Below are 20,612 nucleotides of genomic sequence, written 5' to 3' on the forward strand. Positions count from 1 at the left end.
AAATTCCTTACTATCAGGTAAATAGTGTAAGTAGCTGCTCTTCTCTTCTGAAAAGTTTCTAAAGAATCTAAATCGACTAGCGTGAGCAAATCTTTTTGGTTATTTTTGTTCGTTGGGCGTAAATCACAGTTACTTGTTTTCTGTTGGTTTGTAGATCCAAACAATAATATGTCCAGTGAGTGTATTTACAAGGAAATCAAATCACAATCAATCAATCAATCAATCAATCAATCAATCAATCAATCAATCAATCAATCAATCAATCAATCAATCAAATTTTATTTGTATAGCACATTTCAGCAGCAAGGCATTGATTATTATTATTATTTCATTTATTTATCTTTTGGTTCTTCCAGTGTAAAATAAATCAGTTTACTGACTTTTAATAAACAAAACTACAATTTCATGGCCAAATCCGTAGAATTTTTGTTTGTGACTGATTTCTGAAACAACTGTGAAAAAAAACAAAAATAACACACCTACTGATACAAAGTATTGTCTAAATTTATAGAAACCAGACTACAGCTTTCTAGACTGACAAAAAGTTGCACTAACAAAAACTATACACTTGAATAAACTGTTGGATGAATCCGAACAATTCATCCAACAGTGAACTGTAGTTAAAATATAGTTTTTACACACATGAGCAGACGCTTCCTTCCCATTTTATTAAGGCGTGGGTTTGGAGAGGGAAGTCAACGGAGCAAAGAAGACCGTCCACGTCTGCGAGGGTTCAGGCATGTGTGAAACACTGACAGAGAGAATATGCCCAGACATGTCTCAAACCAATCTTACCACACACACACACACACACACACGTGCGCGCGCGCACCCCCGCACGCACACAAGCGTACACTTAAAACAGATAGGCACAGTTATTTTTGTCTTTGTGTTCATAAACACTCAAGGACACACACACAGCCAGGGCCTGCAGTCGAACACCAGCTGCTCCCACACATTTACCATCCATAATAAATCAATCTCAGCTGCGACTCGTATGTTTATATGTTGGGTCAACCAAACAAATCTCGCACTGTTGAAAATAATTGTTCCAATCTTAATAGTTTTTCTTTCACTTGAATGACTTGTGTAAGCCTCTCCCAAATACAACGTACTGCTGTGCATTACCTTTAGTTGATGATTTACGAGCATGAGATTGAAAAACTACAAAATCACGTCTTATCTGGTCAGATCTGCCGTTTGCAACTGGTGTAGTTTTTTAAACGATTGTGTAAACAGGAAGTGTGGGAAATTAAAAAAAAGGAGAAATATGGGTCAAAAAGTGACACGCATGAACTGTGTGCATCTCGGTGACAATTTGTTGCAAAGCTCTCAACCAAACGACCAGGGATGCTTCAGCAAAGACTTTTTAACAGACAGCCATTAATGAAGCGGCTTCTCTTCTCCTGAATGTCAAGCAGAAGGCAAATCTTTCTCGTAGTTTTTTGGAGACATTTCACTTTTTGTCCAGTTCTGAATGTGGTTGGAGGTAACGGGTTACAAATTGACACATCAACAACAATCAAACTAATATGGCTCCAAAGGGGCCATTTGGAACAGAGGGCATCACAGCATAGAATTGGTTAATCAGTCTGAGTAAATGAGTCTGCTTACAAGAACCAACAAGTAGTCACTGTTTCCAAATATAGTAACCTTGTGTAATATTTTCAAAGTGAAGCACTCTCTGCTCAAGCTAATCAAATAAAAAAAAAACAACCTTGCTAAGTTTAATGTTCACATAAGTGTCAACGCAACTGTTAAAGGTGAAGACATTTACTGAACTGATTCCTAATCAAACATTTTGCTGTTGGGCATCTTAAAAGTGTGAAGCATTACCCCGCCCCGGACGATTTTTTGAACAATTCAATGACAGTGGGCGGAGCCAAGATGCACTGATGGGCGTGGCCAAGTGAACACAGTGTTGCAAGGTCGTCTGTAGGGCAGGATGTCACCGACAGTCGTAGCAGAGGAGACACTTTCCACTCCTTGTCAAAATAACAAAAATCACACGGTTTCAAAGTTGAGCAACACTATCAATCACTGCTCTCCACGTTTGCTAGTCCAACTCCTGGCTGAGTGACGCAGTTACACCCAGCTGTGCTGCTGTAACCAATAGTAAAATTCAACTGCACATCCTCCAGTTGACCTAATGAGGTCAGCGCTGAGAAGGTTTGAGGCAGAATACTTTAGAACTAAACAAATGTATATAAAAATGTCAACATTTGTACAGAAACATGAAGATGGGATTCTTAATACCATATTTTCCAGACTATAGAGCGCACCTCACTATAATCTGCCACCTACAAAGTTTTTTTTAAAAACAGGAAACTGGAAATGCAGCAGAGGGCTGCATCCTTAATAAATCTGCAGCCCTCCGTTTCCAATGCCAAACCATAAATTCGTTCACAGAGCTTACATGCAGCAACTCTATTTCCCTCCAGATCAACAGCCTTCAACTTAAAAGCTGCATCATATGAACTTCTTCGTGTTGTTTCCATGATGAGGGCGTATGAGTTTGAAAACATTTCTCCATCGTGCCTGCTGCTAGCATGTGCTTGTTCTAAATGAATCTTCTTTGATTTCCAATTTTGACTTCCAATGATTCACTTCCTACTAAAGAGCCCCCTGGTGGATGAAGAAAAACTCACAGAAAAGCCGCACCGGGTTACAAGACGCATGGTTCAAAGAGTGGGGAAAAAGTAGCGGCTTATAGTCCGTAAAATACAGTAAATAGTATTTACTGTAAAAGAAAAAAAAGTCAGAAGGGTTGAATCACACTGAAGGATAGTAAAAATGAATATTTTCATAGTGATCAAAAAGAATCATATCATTAATACAAGTGGATGAAATCAGCTTCCTCCACATGGTGAACAGATTTAGCCTTAGATGGTGCGAACCTCCATCGTCAGGATGAAAATCAGGGCAAAGCGTCAACTCTTCTTCACTTGAAGGAGGCTGTTAGAGCATCTCTGGATGCGTCCTGGTCTCTTTTCTTTTGAGGTTTTCAGGGAACCTCGCCCAAGGCCCAACCCAAGACATCCTGAACAGTCAAGATGAATCATTCTTGTCTGAAAGCACTTTGGGATCCACAATTGGCGAACGTGTCTGATGTCTGGGTTTCTGTACCCCAGACACACAGCAGGAAGACAGATTTTTTCCTCCATAACTGAGACATACTCATTTCAGATGCCTGTCTGTCCTGGAGGGTAAAGAAATAACTGAGACTAAAAAAGGGAGTGGTGGGAAATGAATGCTTTCCAATTCCCTAATTCTTTTATGGCAGTTCTTGTTTCTAAAAAAGTGTATCTACATACCGATTGCATAATGATCTAGTTCTTGCTCATAAAAGTGACAAATAACCTTTAATGATAAAGTCCAACAATCTGGGGGTGAGTTTGTTTACTGAAAACTGTCTGCTCAGTCTATTCAGTCAGACTTTATGGTGTGTCATTATTTTCTTCTTAAGTTGTAGAATTAAACAATGGCCGCTCTCCTTCAAGTACTGACCACAGGGTTTCATTACATGTCTACTTGAGTAATGGCTGATTACGAGGTTTTTCCTAGACGGAAGAAATTGATGCATGTGTGTTGCAGCTAAGTTAGTAAAAATAAGAAAATGCGATCCACTCACTTGTTGCACCAACTCACTGGAAAGTGACTCAAGCCAATTTCGACCCCCAAAAAACGTGACCCTAACAGTAACGGACAATAATGTGGCTGTAGAAAAGCTTTGAATATAGGTTTTGGCCATAGATATTCCATATTCTATATGGTTTAGTTCAATTTTAAAAATCCCCTACATTGTATAAAAGATGCAACTGTTGAACTTGTTTAATTTATTACATTTTAAACACAATGAGGTACGCATGTGCACGTAAATATCGCGACTTTGGTTTCACACTTGAAGGGAACTTGCTTTCTTTCTTGCTTCTTCAAACCGATGTCTCTGTGTTGAAATATGAAACTGCACAGTCATACCGGCCCTGGTATAGTTGTTTATGATATCACCAGGAAGTATGCAATTCTTGTTTTTAAAAGTGTGACGCCTGAGTCCAAGTGCGGTTTTAAAAACTGCCTTTATGCGCTGAAACAAAGATTTAGCAACTTTTCAGGTCGCTGTAGAAAAGGGCCACAGCTACAGAACGACGACAGAAGGAAATAAACAGAGGAGAGATAACTGACAATACGCAAAATTTATGACAACAAATCTGAAACGATTGCTGATAACATCTCTTTTTCTTTTTTTGTTCAAGCATTACTACAAAATGAGACATCTGAATGATCGTTATGACTACAAATCTGATACAAATGAGGCAGAGATCCAACTGGATCACTGCCTGAATGAACCAACTCTGATCTTTATGACTATAAATCTGATACAAATGAGGCAGAGATCCAACTGGATCACTGCCTGTCTGCCAGAGAGTGAACCAACTCTCCCTCCTTCAGTTCACTACAAAATCCATTTTGTCTTTCCACACATAATTCTGCTGACGCCCACACTGCTGTTAAAATCAATAAAAATCTTGCACGGGTCCTCTATGTCAGATCATGTCCTATTTCTAATGACGCTGGATATTAAAGTCTTCCAGAGTTTATATGAGGGGTAAATAGTGCCCCCACAATTAAAGCGCAATAGTCCAGACTTCCCAAAGATGACCTGATAATGTATCACAACCAAAACCAACCAAAAGATAGATTTTGTCTAGCATGACTGTTTTCAGTTCATGTATTTGTCTATTAATTGATGCATTTATAAAAACAATGTTAACAAAAATTGTATTATTATTATTGTTGCAGCAGATATTATTGTTTTTTTTTTAATCTGATTAAGTGGAATTATTAAAGATTAGTTATTTATTCACAAAATGTTTAATTAACTAGAGCTTTTTTGTAATATTTACATTGGATTAACACTGTGAAGTGAATGAAAGGCATTCTAACTGTGATATGGAGGTTTGATATGAACATACCTCCTTTTGACAGTGCTCGGTGTATAAAAATTAATAATAATAATATAAATAATAATAATAACAATAATGTATTTCAAAATAAACTGTGTATGTGAAATCCCTCCAAATGTGATTTTGTATCAGTTCTACATTTTTACAGACTGTGAGTGGCCAATGTTTCTAATGAAACTAGAACTTTAAAATCTTAAATCATTAATATGATTTAAGTTACGAAATTCTGGAAGGAATATCATGAGCCACGCCTAGTGACCTCTCACCCAGATGATAAAAATCACATCACTCCCATCACTAGAACTATCTAAGAAGCTCTCATTCTCATCATCTTTTAAACAAATGCTGCAACCTTTGGGTTACTGAATGAATGTTTAATATACCTAATGTTCTTATAGCTGTTCTTATAACAACATCCAAAGTGTGACATCTGTGCCAAATGTACAATATGCTGAGGCCATCTTTTAGCAATAACCTCATTCTCCTCATAAATAAACTTTGCATGTGTCAGTGTCCCTCTAAAAAGACACCCTTCAAGGCTCTCTGGTTATATATCTGTACAGGAATAGCTCAGCCAATCAGCAGAGGCAGGTAGTCTGAGTCATGCATCATCAGCCAATCAGCTGAAACGGTGATAAAAAACAAAATGAGTCACAGTTGGTGAGGAAGAGAGCTGAGGCACCGAGCAACAGCTCTTTATTGGTTAATTTGCTCAACCAATGACCAAGTGGTGGATTCATGAAAAGTTGAAAGAAGACATAAAAATAAATGACATTGTTTGTGCTTAATAAACATGTTTTTTTGTTTGTTTGTTTTTTGTTTTTCACCAGGTAACATCAGCTCACTCAGCTGTACAAAGCAGGTGGGTACAAATAGAATGCAAATAAAAAGCAGACATTTGTCTATTACTTCTAAAATCACACACATGCACTGAAGTAGAGTTATCATGTTAAACTGGAAATAAAATACTGCTTTTAACTTGCAAAGACCAGAATTAACGGTCATAAATGTCTTTTTAACAAGACACTCTGTTACTTTCCAACAATCTGGATTGTGGCTGAACCAATGAGTGTATAGTTCCTACATAAAAACGTGGAAAGACTTTTATTTTGAAACATAAAAATAGGTGTGGCTCAGGTATTTTCATCTGATCCGTTGGATGAGTAACTGCTACACTATAACTGATGAGCAGCAGGTTTTACCAACACTATGCAGGTGGCTGTGCTCTGGTGTAATACTTTGCCACTACTTTTACAGTTTACCTGAAAAATGCAAATATAATTTTTTAGAAAAACGTGAGCAAATCACAACGAGGAAACTTGGACTCAAATGTTTAGTTCAGCTACTAAAGCAACATATCAAACTTTGTTGGTCTCATTCAGAAATATGCAGTTATTAAAATGATCTTTATCAGAAATATGACTTTTTTTCAGACAAGAATTCTCCATATTAAGGCGGTTCCACCTAATTTTACTACATGTCTGTGGTTACTTGTTTTAGCATATTACTTGATCTCAGACTCCTCTGAGGCATCAACATCAAACATCAGGCATGTCAAAACTGAATTTTAAGGTACAAGCCAGAAAAAAAAAGGACTTCCTTTGTTCATTTTTGTAAATAACAGCATCGTGTCCCTTTTATTCTGGGATTATTCAAATTAACTGGCGGTTTATTTAAATCTACATGTGATCTCCCTATCTCTATACTACTTTATTACTTGCTGAGTGACCTAATCTCTGGCAGACTATTTACATGAGCGGTACTCTCGATAGCCATAATCAGCTGTTGTGAGCCTGCTGATTCACTTCTCATTTGTAGCACATTTTTCACTTCCTGGATGCGGTTGTCTTCAAATGCTCTGAAAACACAGTAGAAAAAACAAATAACTATTGCAGATTTGTTCGTTCTCCTCATGAATAAACCTTGCATGTGTCAGTGTCCCTCTAACGCTAACGCTGTTAGAGGGACACATCTAATTAGGAATTAGAAAAGTTGTTTTAAATTTTTCTAATTGTTTTCAGGAATTACTAATTGCAAACATTTGTCTCTGAATATGCTCTATTAACTTTCATACTATCAGACCCTCGGGCCTCAAATAGGTTCAGTTTTTGTTTTGAGTTGCTCAGTTTCATGAGGTTCATCGACTGCGGTGTCCAAAATATAGCAGAACAGAAAGTCAAACAAAGATGAATCACGAATTTGCTTCATGTAATATGACCTGAATTTCAAAGGACCTCACAGCCCTCAGTGAAATACTTTAGACATCCTCTAAAAACACTTACCATCATTTATTTTAAGCGTTTAACCATGAAACATACCTCGATATGTGTTATGCACATTGGAAACTGTCTTAGCACAGTTTTCCTCATGTCTGCTTTAGGGGGTACAGCCAACCAGGAGCTAAAGAAACTAAATGGTGCTCCTGTATTGGCTGCTTTGCAAACACCAGCTCATAGCATGTCGGACAGATTTGTGTCTGGGTGTTTCCCCCGTCTGCATTTTGTTTTGAATATGTTAAATATCTGGAAGAAGGAACGCTTGTCCAAATATTTGCGACGTTCCAGAGAAAAATGAGCAAATAGGTGAATCTGCAAAAACTGAAGTGCGAATAGGCGAGGTCCACTGTGCTCTCCTGCAGGACTGACTTTGTGTTTCTGTCCCATTTGAAGGGGAGCTTCCTCCCAGTCTAAAATATTTTGTAGACTCCATGGACTGTTTTCCTGGGTTGTCCTGTATTTAGCTCCAGCGATCATGCTATTAACTCCATGACCAGCTTCCCTGTCTCTGCTGAAAAGTGTCGGTGTGTGAATGTTGTGGTCTAAGTAACGCAAGATACTTACTTCTAATCTCAATGTTACTCTCCAGCCCAATGCAGGAAAACAGAAACATTAATCCCTTCATTAGGAAGCAGCTCAGTCCATACTTCAATGGCTGGATCAATGGGATAATTTGTTGTTTTTTTTATGACAGTATATGAGTTATCTGGAGTAAAAAAATTCCTAAGTAAAGGTTGAGAGTGAGTTTTGATTATTTTGAAATTGCTGCTAATAGAATTGTTTGGTCGTGTTATTTGGTTTCAGACTTTGCTATATTGAATTATAATAATAACAATGAGGAAGAAAAGCTGCTTCTTTTGAACCTTCTGAACAACGCACCGCTTTGTGTAAATATGCTCACTGCCGTTCCAGTGGAAAATCCCTGATTTTTGACACAAGGAAGTCCTCTGTTTTCAAATCCCATGCATGGGTCTTTGTGAGATTCTGAGTACCCACAATACAGGATGAAGTATAGATTTTTTTTCAATAAATCAAAACACAAATAGTACCTGCAGAACCTTGAAACAGATATTGATTTTTTTTATAACTATTGAAACAATTTCAGTAGTTATAAACAAAGTGTTTAACCCAGTAATGACAGTTTTACCTGTATGTGGTGTGACCCATACACTGAAACTGCAACTCAAAAGTTTTAAGTGATAAAAAATGTATTAATATAAAACTGAATTCACTGCCACAAATTATGATGATGTATTTTTTTATAATGCTTACACTGTTGTATAATTTTCTACCTACCCTGTTTGAAAAAAAAAGTGAGTTGTTCAAATCAAACCCAAACTTACGTAAAAATACATAGAAATAATTACATTATTGGCAAAAAAAGTGTTTAGTAAAATTAAATCAACGTGTAAATGAAATGTTTTCTGCAGATACGTTTGTCTTTTGCTACAGAGAGCATTGTTTAGTATTACTTTAGTTTTTGTTTTTCTGGATTTGCAGCAGCCAAAGGAAAGCTGTGATATTTCTGTTTTGTAACAGTAACTACGACTAATCATGGTTATTATTTATGCTAAGGCTGATTGATTTTTTAGATGAAACCTGCTAAGATTACAGATTCCACAGAAACAATAAAACACGGACACCTGTTCTCCTCTAAACAGCACTGGACCAGTTACGGCACGCAAAAAAATGGTGAGGTCCTTTCCCCTCCAGTCGCTGCAGATTCCACCTCCGGCAGTGAAGAGGAAGGTGGGAAAAGGAGCGCTGGTGTACTTGCAGGTGAGGCTGGGCAGATCTGGGTAAATTCGGGGACCGGTACAATAACAGGCACATGTTTATTCATGTTTAGAGTACGCAGCCGCTCCTGTTGTTCGAATCAGTTGCCTCTGCTTCCTGGTGCTTTCATTTGAAGCTGGAATTTACCCGACTCTACAGAAAATGAAACCAGCGGAAGTCGCAAAAGGAGCAAAGACAGAGATAGTTTATAGAGGATTCCATGCTATGACTTAACTCTTGGAGGAAGATGAATTTAAGAGCAACTCCAACTCAACAACTCAAATGCTGGTTGATATTGCCAGTTCTGTCTAAGCTGCGCTGAGATCAGGTTATTGATTATCCCGATTCACTGTGGCTGCTGAAATGACAGCTGATCTGAGGTGGAACACAATAAACTACTCCCAACATGCTCTAATTTACTGTGTGTCAAAATGCTTTATTAGACAGCATTGGACAGAAAGAGTTATAGATTAGAAATGGTGAAAATATTTTTACTAAATAATTCTGGTTAATAATTCATGACAGTTTATGAGTCACCAACAGGCTGAGTTGCTTTCGGTGGTGAATATCAGATAAAAACAACTTCAGCCAGATATACAGTAGTACTCTACTACCCTACATACTGTGCATGTGATACTGACTTTTGGTCAAAAATCAACACAAAGCAGCTATTGTTGACACAGAGATGATCCGGTAGTCATGTAAAGCATCTCTTACATTTACAAATTATATTTCAATAATTATATTCCGTCATCATTTTTAATAAAAGTTTATTTTGCTTTTAGATTTGTCTTCAGTAAAGTTTCCAAAGTAGCTCCAGTTTTAAACACTTTAAAAACTTTATACTCACTTTTTAAGATGTCAGTCTAAACCCCCCCAGGCTGTGATTCAGTAAATCTCTGGCTGCTGATTGGCTCTTGGAGAAACTAAGAGGATGTTCAGAGTGGTGTGACCGCCCATAAAAGTGGGCTCATCCCTGCGGAAAGTACCTGAGATTTTTGCAGAGTCAGTTGTGTGTGCGCGTGCGTGGGTGTGTGTGAGAACCTGCTGACAACAAACGCGTTCACATTTATTGTGACACATATCTATTTGAGACAACAAAAAAAAGAAGTAGAGACTCCTAGTGCCGAGATACAAACAAATGTAAATTACACTGAAATAAAATCAAAAAAGTGTAGATGGTTTACAGATGATCCAGAAAACTTCTAGAGAATCACATCAGATTCCTAAAAATCCAATATGATTTTTTTCATGTCTCATATTGGAATAATACCTGAGAATTATTCTAATATGAGTCAAAGACACCAGGATATGAGCTGGTAGCTTCCGGGAACTGACTGCATGATTTCTGAAGCAGGGCAGACATAACAGACTGAATATAGGGATCATTTCTTATCTGTTGGTTTTGTATTGATCCTTTAAACAGTAAATAACTGCATGAAAAATTATGCTTTGCTACATTTTTTTTTTTTTTTGTCTACATCAGTAAAATAATTTCCCGGTTCTTCCTGTTTCTCTCCCACTCAGACGTCACTGAGCAACACTCACAGCTGCTCTAAAACAGCGCCTGGTAGGAAAAAAGGAAGGACAGGGAGAGAGGACAAACGATGGCAAGAATCATCCGTCTGTCTCTGGAGACTGAGGCATAATCAGCGCACAGGAGATTCATCTTTTTCTCCAGCGAAACATGTTACTTTTGGATTTTCTGTGTCTTTTAATAGGCTAGGAATGTCAATTTTGTGATTACTGTAATTTTGTACTTGTTTGTTTGTTACTGAAGGAGTAAAAACAGAGACCGCCAGCTCCGGCTTACCTCAACTTGTCGTCTACGACACTTCATTGTAGTCAGTAAAGACAATACCTACTTAAAGTGTAATAATAATTAAAAAAAAAAAAAAACATACTACATTTTATGAGATCACAATCTAGGGAAATGTAAACCCAAAGTTCAGAGGAGGTCACATTTTGATGTGGTTTTATTTTTGTCGCATTTCCACTTTCATTTCACAATTATGTGTAGTGACCATATTGTGATGTCCAACACAGTCCTAAAACGCTTCAATCAAACACTTTTGATCCTTTGAATGCATCATCATGGTCTGTCCACATTTAACCATCTACTCCACGTCACACTCCTCCCTGGACCTAAACCTCTGCAAACCAGTGATCGGTTTCCGATTCACACCTCAACATATCCTTTCATTTGTTCAGTTTTCCTCACAGTGCTAAGGGAAATCCCAGGAACAGACAGTCACACCACTTCCTGTGTCATAATAAACCCGTTAGCTTCGACCACTGTCTGCTGAGAGTTTACTCAAATGCGGGTCAGAAGTTTGCCTCAAGATTTGACGCTCGGAGTAAATGCGGCCCAAAACCTTGCAGCAGAAGTGACACGTTCGACATCTTGAAAAATACAGTACACGTTATATAAGTGATTCATTTGGGTGGTGTTGCATTTATGGGGAGAATGGGTTTGAGTCAGAGTTCTTTTGGTGTTGTCACTGAACTATCGGACAGTTTAGTCAACCACTTCTTTAGACCCGCAGAGGGCACTTAGTGATGAAAATTGATGAGTCACTAAAACACTTGATGAATCACTAAATCGCAGCGAACCTTTTTTTGCTAATAGCGTAAGTTGAGTTGTTTGACTCGTAACCCAGACAACAGAAGCTCTAGCTTTTCCAGAGAACTGTTAAGTTCCCTCATTTGAAACTCATTATGTAGCCAAATGTATTGGGTCATCATCACACTGAGCCATTGAATTCAGGTCTTCCAGTCACTTCTACTTCACTTCCATGGACACAGGTGTTTGATATGGCGCAGCTCAGCGTGAAGCTCCTGCAAACATTTACGATGAAATGGTTTGAATTCCAGTGTGGTGCTTTCTGGGAAGCCACCTGTGCAAAAACAAGTGAGATCGTAAAATTTCCTCACTGCTAAACTCCAAAGTCTGCTGCTCGTGGTATTGTGACAAAGTGGAATGGAGTTCTGCAAAGTCAATAGCTGCAGACCTCCAGGCTTTATGTGGCGATGTCATTATATAAATCGCCAGATGCTGTGGTGTGAAGCATCCTGCCACCGGACTCTAGAGCAGCGGAGTCATGTTTCCTGCAGTGGTGAATCATGTTCCTCTGTCTAAGGAAGAACAGACTTACTTGACTGAACTGTGTCGCGCTTAAAGTTTGGCTCAGGGGTAATGACGGTTTGATAATTTGGTGCTTGTAACTTTGTGGGAACAGTCTAGAGATGACCCGCTCTTCAACAGGACGGCTGAAGTGCACAAAGCAACGTCAAAGACTTGCACTAGCAAGATCAGTGCGGAGAAACTTGACTCCGCACTGAGTCAAGTTCCGAGATCTCAACTCTTTGAACATTTTTGATGTGAATTTGAATGGAGACTGTAAATTAGGACGCCTTGTCACACTCCTAAGCCTCAGAGAGTTGGCGCTGTGACACAAGTATGCCTCCATTTGACCCATCGCCTAGTGGAGAAGTGGTGCAAGTTGCTAGCGCAAAGTGTCTGTCTTTAGTAAATACTTGTTTAAATGGCAAACAACAGAAATTGTGAGAGTGAAGGCCAGAAAACGGGAGCGGGGAAAAAAACACAACAAAACAAAAAGGAACAAGACAGTAAACTGGAAGGTTGCGTTTAAAATGATTTAGGAGAGATGCAGAGGAGCCATTTTGCTTCTCTTCCACTCAATGTCATGGAGGGACTGAGACCAAAATCATTAACCCTGCTAACCAGAGCATATCGACCTTACCAGAACATGAGCCTGTGCCCAAATGCTGGTCCATGAGGTAAAAGTGGTCATGGAGCCATAAACAATTTTGACTGCCTCAACCGTGTCTGTCAAAGGAGTCATGGAGTACAGACTCTGCATGATTGGTGGGCTGAGAGAAAAATGAAGTGCTGCCAAAACAAGGATGCTAATTTTAAAGCCTCTGAACCAGCACACAAACAACAGAAACAGATCTTCTCTAGATTTCCCCTCAGTTGCATCCTGGTAAACATTGGGTACATCCCAAGATAGTGTCTGCTTACTCTGCGTCTTTTGGAGCAGAGTTTTCCATTCCATGTTGCATTTTCAGTGATGTTAAAAGCTTGTGATGTGGCGAAACAGGCTTCAGTACAAAGGCTTCATGGCCCAGCAGTATTAACCTATTTTGCACAGGGAATAGAGGGATGAATACACAGATACAGTTTGAATCAGAGTGTGTATTGTGGGCTAACACTTTGAGAAGAATTGTTGCTGTTTGTCAGGACATTTTGTAGGCTGACAATTTCCTTCCTACGCAACTCTGCTCGATTCCAATCTCCCTTCACTGCTCCGCCTGGACTTTCTTCCATTCAAATGGATTTCTCCTGTAGAATCTCACCTGGCCAATCAGCGAAAAGAAGAAGTTGTGAACAAAGATGTAGATTTTTTTTTTTTTTTTGCATTGTTTTAGACTGTCTGTAGTTTTAGCAATGGCAGCAGAGAAAGGGAACGAAACCAGTAAGTCCATGTTGGCCAAGCTTCCAGATATTAAATCAATATTAACAGCCATCTTGATTGACTCGTAAAAACACTTTGCTCCACACTTCATACAGAGGGTTTGGACCCTCAGTTGTTAGGAAATGATTGCTTCCTGGAGACATGGTCTCTGTTGTTGATTTGAATATGACCCAATCGCTAACGTTTGACCGTGACATATGTAATATGCCGGTTTGATGCTACAAAGCTAACTGGAAATTGTGTGCGCTGTAACCTTTCTACACTAATGGCAATACAAAGTAAAAAAAGAAAAAAGTATCGACTTAATTATAAAACTAATCAATTAAATGGATAAAATGATGCAACAGATTCAACTTAAATACAATAATTGTGACTCAGCATGTTCGTCTTGGAGTAGCTTTACAAATGCTGCTGCTGGAACAAAACGCAGCGTTTAAAAACAGGGTTTCTTAATGGGGAAGAGAGAATTGCCAAGCAGAACAAGATGGCTGTTAATGGCTGTCATTGTTCATAACTCCCCTTTCTGTTCGCTGAAATTTTACCGGAGAAATCCACTTCAATGGGAGAAAACCCAGACAGAGTACTGAAGAGGGATTAAAATAGAGCAAAATTGCATAGGAAGGAAATGGCACTACATAACTATCATTATTCATATTCATATTATTATGGATAGAGCTCCTAAAATGGCTCTAGCCATGCGCTCCTCCACGTTCTTCTGCTGCCTGCTAGCCTTCAGGTCAGATCCAATAACATCTCAGTTGCATTGAACTGAGATTGTAGGCAGTAATCAGCGCCGTGGGGATTACCGAATTTCTTTTAAGGACTCTATTAAAATATTTCCTTGAGCCCTTCTCTGAAAGTTTTAATCTAATCCATTTGTCTTTTCAGCTATCTAAGCATTATCTAAGCATTTATGATAAAGAGACTGTTTCTTGGGCAGTCGCAGATACAAATCAGAAGGATGAAGCATGTTTACTTTAATGTGTGTGATATAGATTCCACTTTCAAGCAGAACGTGAGCCACACACCCCACTACCAGCTTCTGTGTATCTGCATGTATGCACAATGGCTGATAGTAGGTGTGTGTGTGTGTGTGTGTGGACATTAACTTCCAAAAATGGTTGAAGCTGCCAAGAACCGAGTTGTTTTCACAGTCATGTTACTGCTTTTACTGTTTTCTCAGAAATATTTACACAAGCAGCAACGTTGCCTCAGTTTGTGGCATACCATACCAAAGTCATATCATAAGTCATGAATTGAATTTGTTGTGAAATTAGAACAATTCACAGCGGTAAAAAAAAAAAAAAAGATCACTTCCTCATTTAGGCTCCATTTCTGGGAAATCAAGGCATCTCTCAAGGTACAGTCAGGCATCAGATGTTTTTGTCACTTTAGTGCCAGTAATCGTCCCTCTTTTTTCCTGTGATTCTTTTCAAAGCTTTTCTGGTTTTATTTCTGGTGATTTTGAGAAATAACTTCACATGCCACAGTATGAACAACTCAGTCGAGCTGCTTAAACTAGTGGCTTTTTCCAGCTCACACAGCTACGATGTGACTTGTGCCTACGGTGGCCCTGGAGTGCAAAATGCAAATTTAAAACCGGAAACAAAAACATTTCAGGACAGTCATTTCTGAAAACCCAAAAGCGAAACAGGAAACCAAGTCTTAGAGCACATGATTCTTAGCAATACAGCTTTTTGGGAAAAAGGAAATAATAAAAAAAAAAAACTTTTGCAGTTACAAAACAGAAACAGCTGAAACAGATTAGCAATCATGAAACTAAATGGAAAAGAATCAAATCAAAACACGACTGATTTGGTTAACATCACGTCCAGATATATTTACTTAATGATAATTATATGTGCACCATTAAATACTCACCAGTAAGTACATATGGTGAATATACAGTAAGTAGTTTTTTGTAACTTGGTTAATTCTCACTCACTCCAGACGTTTGTGCTGGATAGCAATTGTGTATATTTTGAACTTTTAAAATACGCGATGTTCATGTGAGCACATGTTACAAAAAGAAACAATTTTAAAAAATGAAAATGTTTTCATTTCAAAGTGCATTTTTTTTAGGCACAATGGGTTGTTTTTTTTTTATTTTTTTGCACAGTTTACTTACATAAAATTGTGAATAAATTCTAAGTATATATATAAAAACAACATTTACTTTAACAGAAGAATGTAATGGTCTGGTAATGTGTTAACTTAAATAAATAAACCTTTAATGTTTCTTACTAAAGATAGCTGACTGTGCATTTATGGTCATAGTTTTTAATTTTAACTCACAATTTTGCTCCTGTTATTATTTTAAAGTCAGAGTAGTTTTGAATTGGTAGTGAATTGGTATGCTATCTGTAGCGTGGTTATCCCTATTTTTGCTCTGACTCATTGATGATCAGACTCATAGCATAGTGATCTCATCTAAGGGAACTCATCTATTGATCACATGCAAGCAAACTGTACACCAAAGATTGTTCTGCTGCTTCACAAACTTACAGCTACATATGTTGTAAGCGCTGGGAAACGTAATGACTAATGTTTAAGCTGCGCTACGCATAGAGCCCCTCACTTCACCAGAGGGAGCAGAGGAGGCCGCGTGATAGACAGAAGGCCTCTGCCATCTTCGTCTCATTTCCATCTGTACTGTAGTGTAAAATCCAGATGTTGTAATAAATAAAAACAAAAAGACATTGGTGAACTATTGAAGTTTTGTGAGCAGCAAAAACTTAGAAAACAGTTGGTTTTGTTTGAAAGGAACCACCCGAAAAGCGGCTGCATGTCTCTAGGGTCACGGCTGATGTGCTGTCAGACAGCAGACCGTCACTAGGTCATGTGTCTATACCAACACCAGCCCTTCATAAAGTTTACATTGGTTTTAACAGAAAATGTGACAACAAATTTTTAATACTAAGTATGCAATACAATTGGTTATTTTTTTAGCCATTTATTGCACATGTATTCAGTTCAATATCATTAATTACAGAGATAGAGTCCAAAAAAAAAACAATCAAGTTTTGTATGTCTTCTCAAGCTTTCATCTACATTGATGGTAAAAAAAAAATAGATTGTGATCAGCAATATTAGAAGCAACAAAAGACACTAAAGCAACTCGAAGCGATTTAGACGAAAATTCACAAGAACAAGCTTTCAATACAAAGAAATGAAACGTAGCTCCTCAAACCAAAACTTCAAATGTTATACCTAGGATAAATAAACACAGTAAACACCAAAGGTCCCGTCTATTGCACACGCCTTTCACTTTAGTCAGGTGTTGCTCGTATGATTGTCCCTGGAGCTCAGTTTGAAATATCCACCTCTGGTTGCCTGAGGTGATAGATAGAGCAGCTTTGATACATTTGTTTTTGAAGATGTGAAATCCTTTGATTCAGAAACCTGCGGTTGAGTTTCTGCAACAGTAGTTTTTTTTGTTTGTTTTTTTCCCCCCCTCAGTGGGATTTAAAAGGTCTTTCACCAGCCTCACAGAGATTAGGCGTGTTTTGTTTTTTTTCTGACATCTTGCTTTACAGTAAAATGGTTGCCGCAATTTAAAAGTGATGTAATGAGACACGTGGGGCGAAAAACAATGCCACGATTTCCCAGCTTTACACTTTTGAATGTGGACGGTTTAAAAATGATGCTTTTAAACAGTTTCACAGTGTCTAGTAAGAACAACTCAATCTTTTTTTTTTTTTTCAAGTTAAGGGATATGGTAGCTTCTTCTTTCTTGAGGGAATGCCAAAAGACAGAGTAGCTCTGTGTCACTGCATGATATGTTTACCCTTCTAACTGCCAGCAATTACATGCTGTGAGGAATAAACTTGTCATCAAGCCTCGGGGCACTAGAGCGGTGTGTGAACCGATCTCAGGGCGCATAGTCAAAGCAACCGATCGATCACGAATGGAAACACGGCAGATGTTAGAAATATATGTTTCACGATTTCTTAAAAAAAATGGAAACCTGCGTGTGAGTTCACAAAACCTGCATGACCTTAATCACATTTCCCGAGAATAAGTTACCCGGAATTTGTGACACAAATAGTGGGAGGCTGAGGAGAACCAGCGTCGACCGATCCTACCATCAAAAGTGACTAAATCAGGCAATTATGTGAAATCCCAGCCAAAAAGCGAGGAAAAACAGCAGCCCCGCTGTGTACTCCTGAACGTTTATCTGAAGCAGGATCTCTAAAAACGAAACAGTGACCAACGACTGACTAATGCGGGCTCATCCAAACCAAGAAGATTAATGCAATGTCTGAGCTTGTTCTGCTGTGAACGCCATTTCACATGCGGTGGAGCTTATTGTTTATTTATTCATACCTCGGGGCAGAATTACATGAAAACTGTCTTCATTCAACCAACTGAGAATCTTGCTTCGAACAGGAAAATCAACACACATAATTCGAAACATAAACAGTATGGAAATATCAATCTTTAAAAAAAAAAAAAAAAAAAAAAAAAAAATATATATATATATATATATATATATATATATATATATATATATATATATATATATATATATACAGTACAGACCAAAGGTTTGGACACATCTTTTAATTCAATGAGTTTCCTTTATTTTCATGACTATTGACATTGTAGATTCACACTGAAGGCATCAAAACTATGAATAACACATGTGGAAATATGCACTAAACAAAAAAGTGTAAAACAACTGAAAATAGCCCCTATATTCTAGTTTCTTCAAAGTAGCAACGTTTTGCTGTGATTACTGCTTTGCACACACTCTGCATTTTCTTGATGAGCTTCAAGAGGTCGTCACCTGAAATGGTTTCCACTTCATAGGTGTTGCCCTGTCAGGTTAATAAGTGGGATTTCCTGCCTTATAAATAGTCATAGTATATAGTCATAGTAAATAGTATATATATATATATATATATATATATATATATATATATATATATATATATATATATATATATATATATATATATATATATACTGTTGCCTGATGTTAAAATAAAATACATTTTTTACAGTTCAGATTCAGGATTCGTTGTCAGCTGAACTCCTTGGGTGGACCTGTGACCACAGGTGGCGCTGTTGTTGTGAAAGCTTTGTTCTGTAAGAGAGACTGAAAACAGCCAAGACCAAAATTATTCATGCGCCTCGTGCACGTTCCTGATTTTGAATTTTTGCCGTTCAGCCAAGAAGATTGATTCTTAAAAGTAATGAGACGGGTATCTCTCATTAGATAGTAAAAAAAAAAAAAAGAAGTGTGTATTGGTTTATAAAAAGAATTAAAATGGCAAGTCAAAAATAATTTTATGTCTCTGTAATTATTGGTGGGGGGGGAGTGTTTTTGGGGAAATCAGATATTTTCTGAGCAACGTGACTCCACTGGTGTTTTATTTATACTTGGTGATGAGTTCAGAGTCATTGAGTTGTGAAGGTCTCCTTTCCATCACCCTAATGTTTAGCTCTCTGCCGATCCTCTATCACAATCAAGTCGGCACTCTGGATGGCTCATTCCAAAAAATTACTACTTAAAGTTGAAGAAATGTGGTAAAATTCAAAGATGAAGCCAATATAAGACGTGGGCTTTGATTTGAAAAGTAACATATATAACATATAAGCATCATATAAATATAAAATAATAGCAAGTGCAGTTGATTCCTAAATTTTATGCTAGCCATTGTAACTTAGAAACTAACAACAACTTTTGTTTGCGTATTGCACTGTGTCCATTCATCACCGAAATGGTAATATAATAAATAGGAGATTTTGGTTCCAACATGACTAAATAGAAATTTCTCGCATACAGTAAAATAGCTTCAAAATACTCTCCTGAGCTGACTAAGAGAAACGTCTTGGCAAACACCAGGTCCACACATTTTCAACCAAACCAAGTCTGGGTTTGACTCGAGTATTTTTATGTTCCTCACTTAAACTGTGCAGACTAGGATGACCCAGTCACTCAACCTGAAAGCTTGACTGTAGCGTTTCCTAAATTAGAGGAGCAGCCTTTAGTGGGATGTTAGAGCCATAAACAGGAAGTTAAGTTGAGCACGAGAGCCAGCACAGGAAGTGTGTCACTCAGACAGTTTATCATTTCCAATAACTCACGTCAGATTGCTACCTTTTATGGTAACTCACAGGTTTACAGAAACAAACCATCACACTCTTATTGGTAGTAGTTTATGCTTCTGTTTACATGCGACTTTTGACTCTAGAAGTAACTCTAAGGCACAGTTGTTTTCGGGTAAAACATATCAAAATACAACCAAACCAATGTTTTGACCTGTTTCTTTTTTTCTTTTTTTTATGCACAAAAATATTACAATTTTAACAACCCACTGAGCATGTACTGTATCATGCTAAAGATGACTTATGATTTGTGTGCATGGACACAAAATAAGATGCGTGTTCCCCTTTAAATGCTGGGAAATCATTGCTTTCTTAAGCAACATATTAATCCTGTATCAAATTAATCCAATTAGTTTGATAAAGGAAATATGGCTCTGATCCCAGGGCATCACCACATCAGGGAGTGATATAAGGAAACAGAATTGGTGAAGTGGAAGGATTATCCCACTGAACTATGGGAGTCAGTTTTTGTCCCTAAATTTAAGGGTCCATTTTTTAAGGAATTTGGACTATATTTTGGACTATTGATTATATTTACCTCATAATTGAACTATAGTGGCCAGGTCAAACCTCAGCCAGATTATTCTACCCTAAAGGGAGAGTTTAAGATCCTAAAAACACACAAAAAAGCCTTTTTTTTTTTCTTTAGACATAGAAGCGCTTTAAAATTCAGCCAAGCCGGGAATTTCTAGTGTATAAATTGGATTATGCACTGAATTATTATTACAGTGGTAACAAGTTTTTAAAAAATTAGATTTGTGACACTTGACTCCATTCATAAAATGACAACCTCTAGTTGCACAGATTTGTTGCTGCAACAGCAGCAAGAGCTGCGGTTCCTCGGCAGGTTAAAGTTAATGACTAGATGTGAACAGCCAGATTTCATTTTCTACAGCTGCACAACTATTATATGAAGAGTAGGATGCAAAAATGAACGTTTTTTTCAAAGTTTTACACACTTTGCTTTGTTTACATACTTTGTG

General features: G+C 37.8%; 1 long non-coding RNA gene across 1 annotated transcript in view; it reads left to right on the plus strand.

The window, feature by feature from the left end:
• Window positions 1–14,823, plus strand: part of LOC111606623 — a 117,178-nt gene extending 102,355 nt beyond the window's left edge. Inside the window, exons 5-7 of the long non-coding RNA XR_002752163.1 lie at window positions 5,795–5,826; window positions 8,902–9,019; window positions 10,544–14,823. This is a non-coding gene — a long non-coding RNA (uncharacterized LOC111606623). The remainder of the gene's footprint in view (window positions 1–5,794; window positions 5,827–8,901; window positions 9,020–10,543) is intronic.
• The last annotated feature ends 5,789 nt before the right edge of the window (window positions 14,824–20,612 follow it).

The sequence above is a fragment of the Xiphophorus maculatus genome, chromosome 22 (genome assembly GCF_002775205.1).
Source record: "Xiphophorus maculatus strain JP 163 A chromosome 22, X_maculatus-5.0-male, whole genome shotgun sequence".
Lineage (NCBI taxonomy): Eukaryota > Metazoa > Chordata > Actinopteri > Cyprinodontiformes > Poeciliidae > Xiphophorus > Xiphophorus maculatus.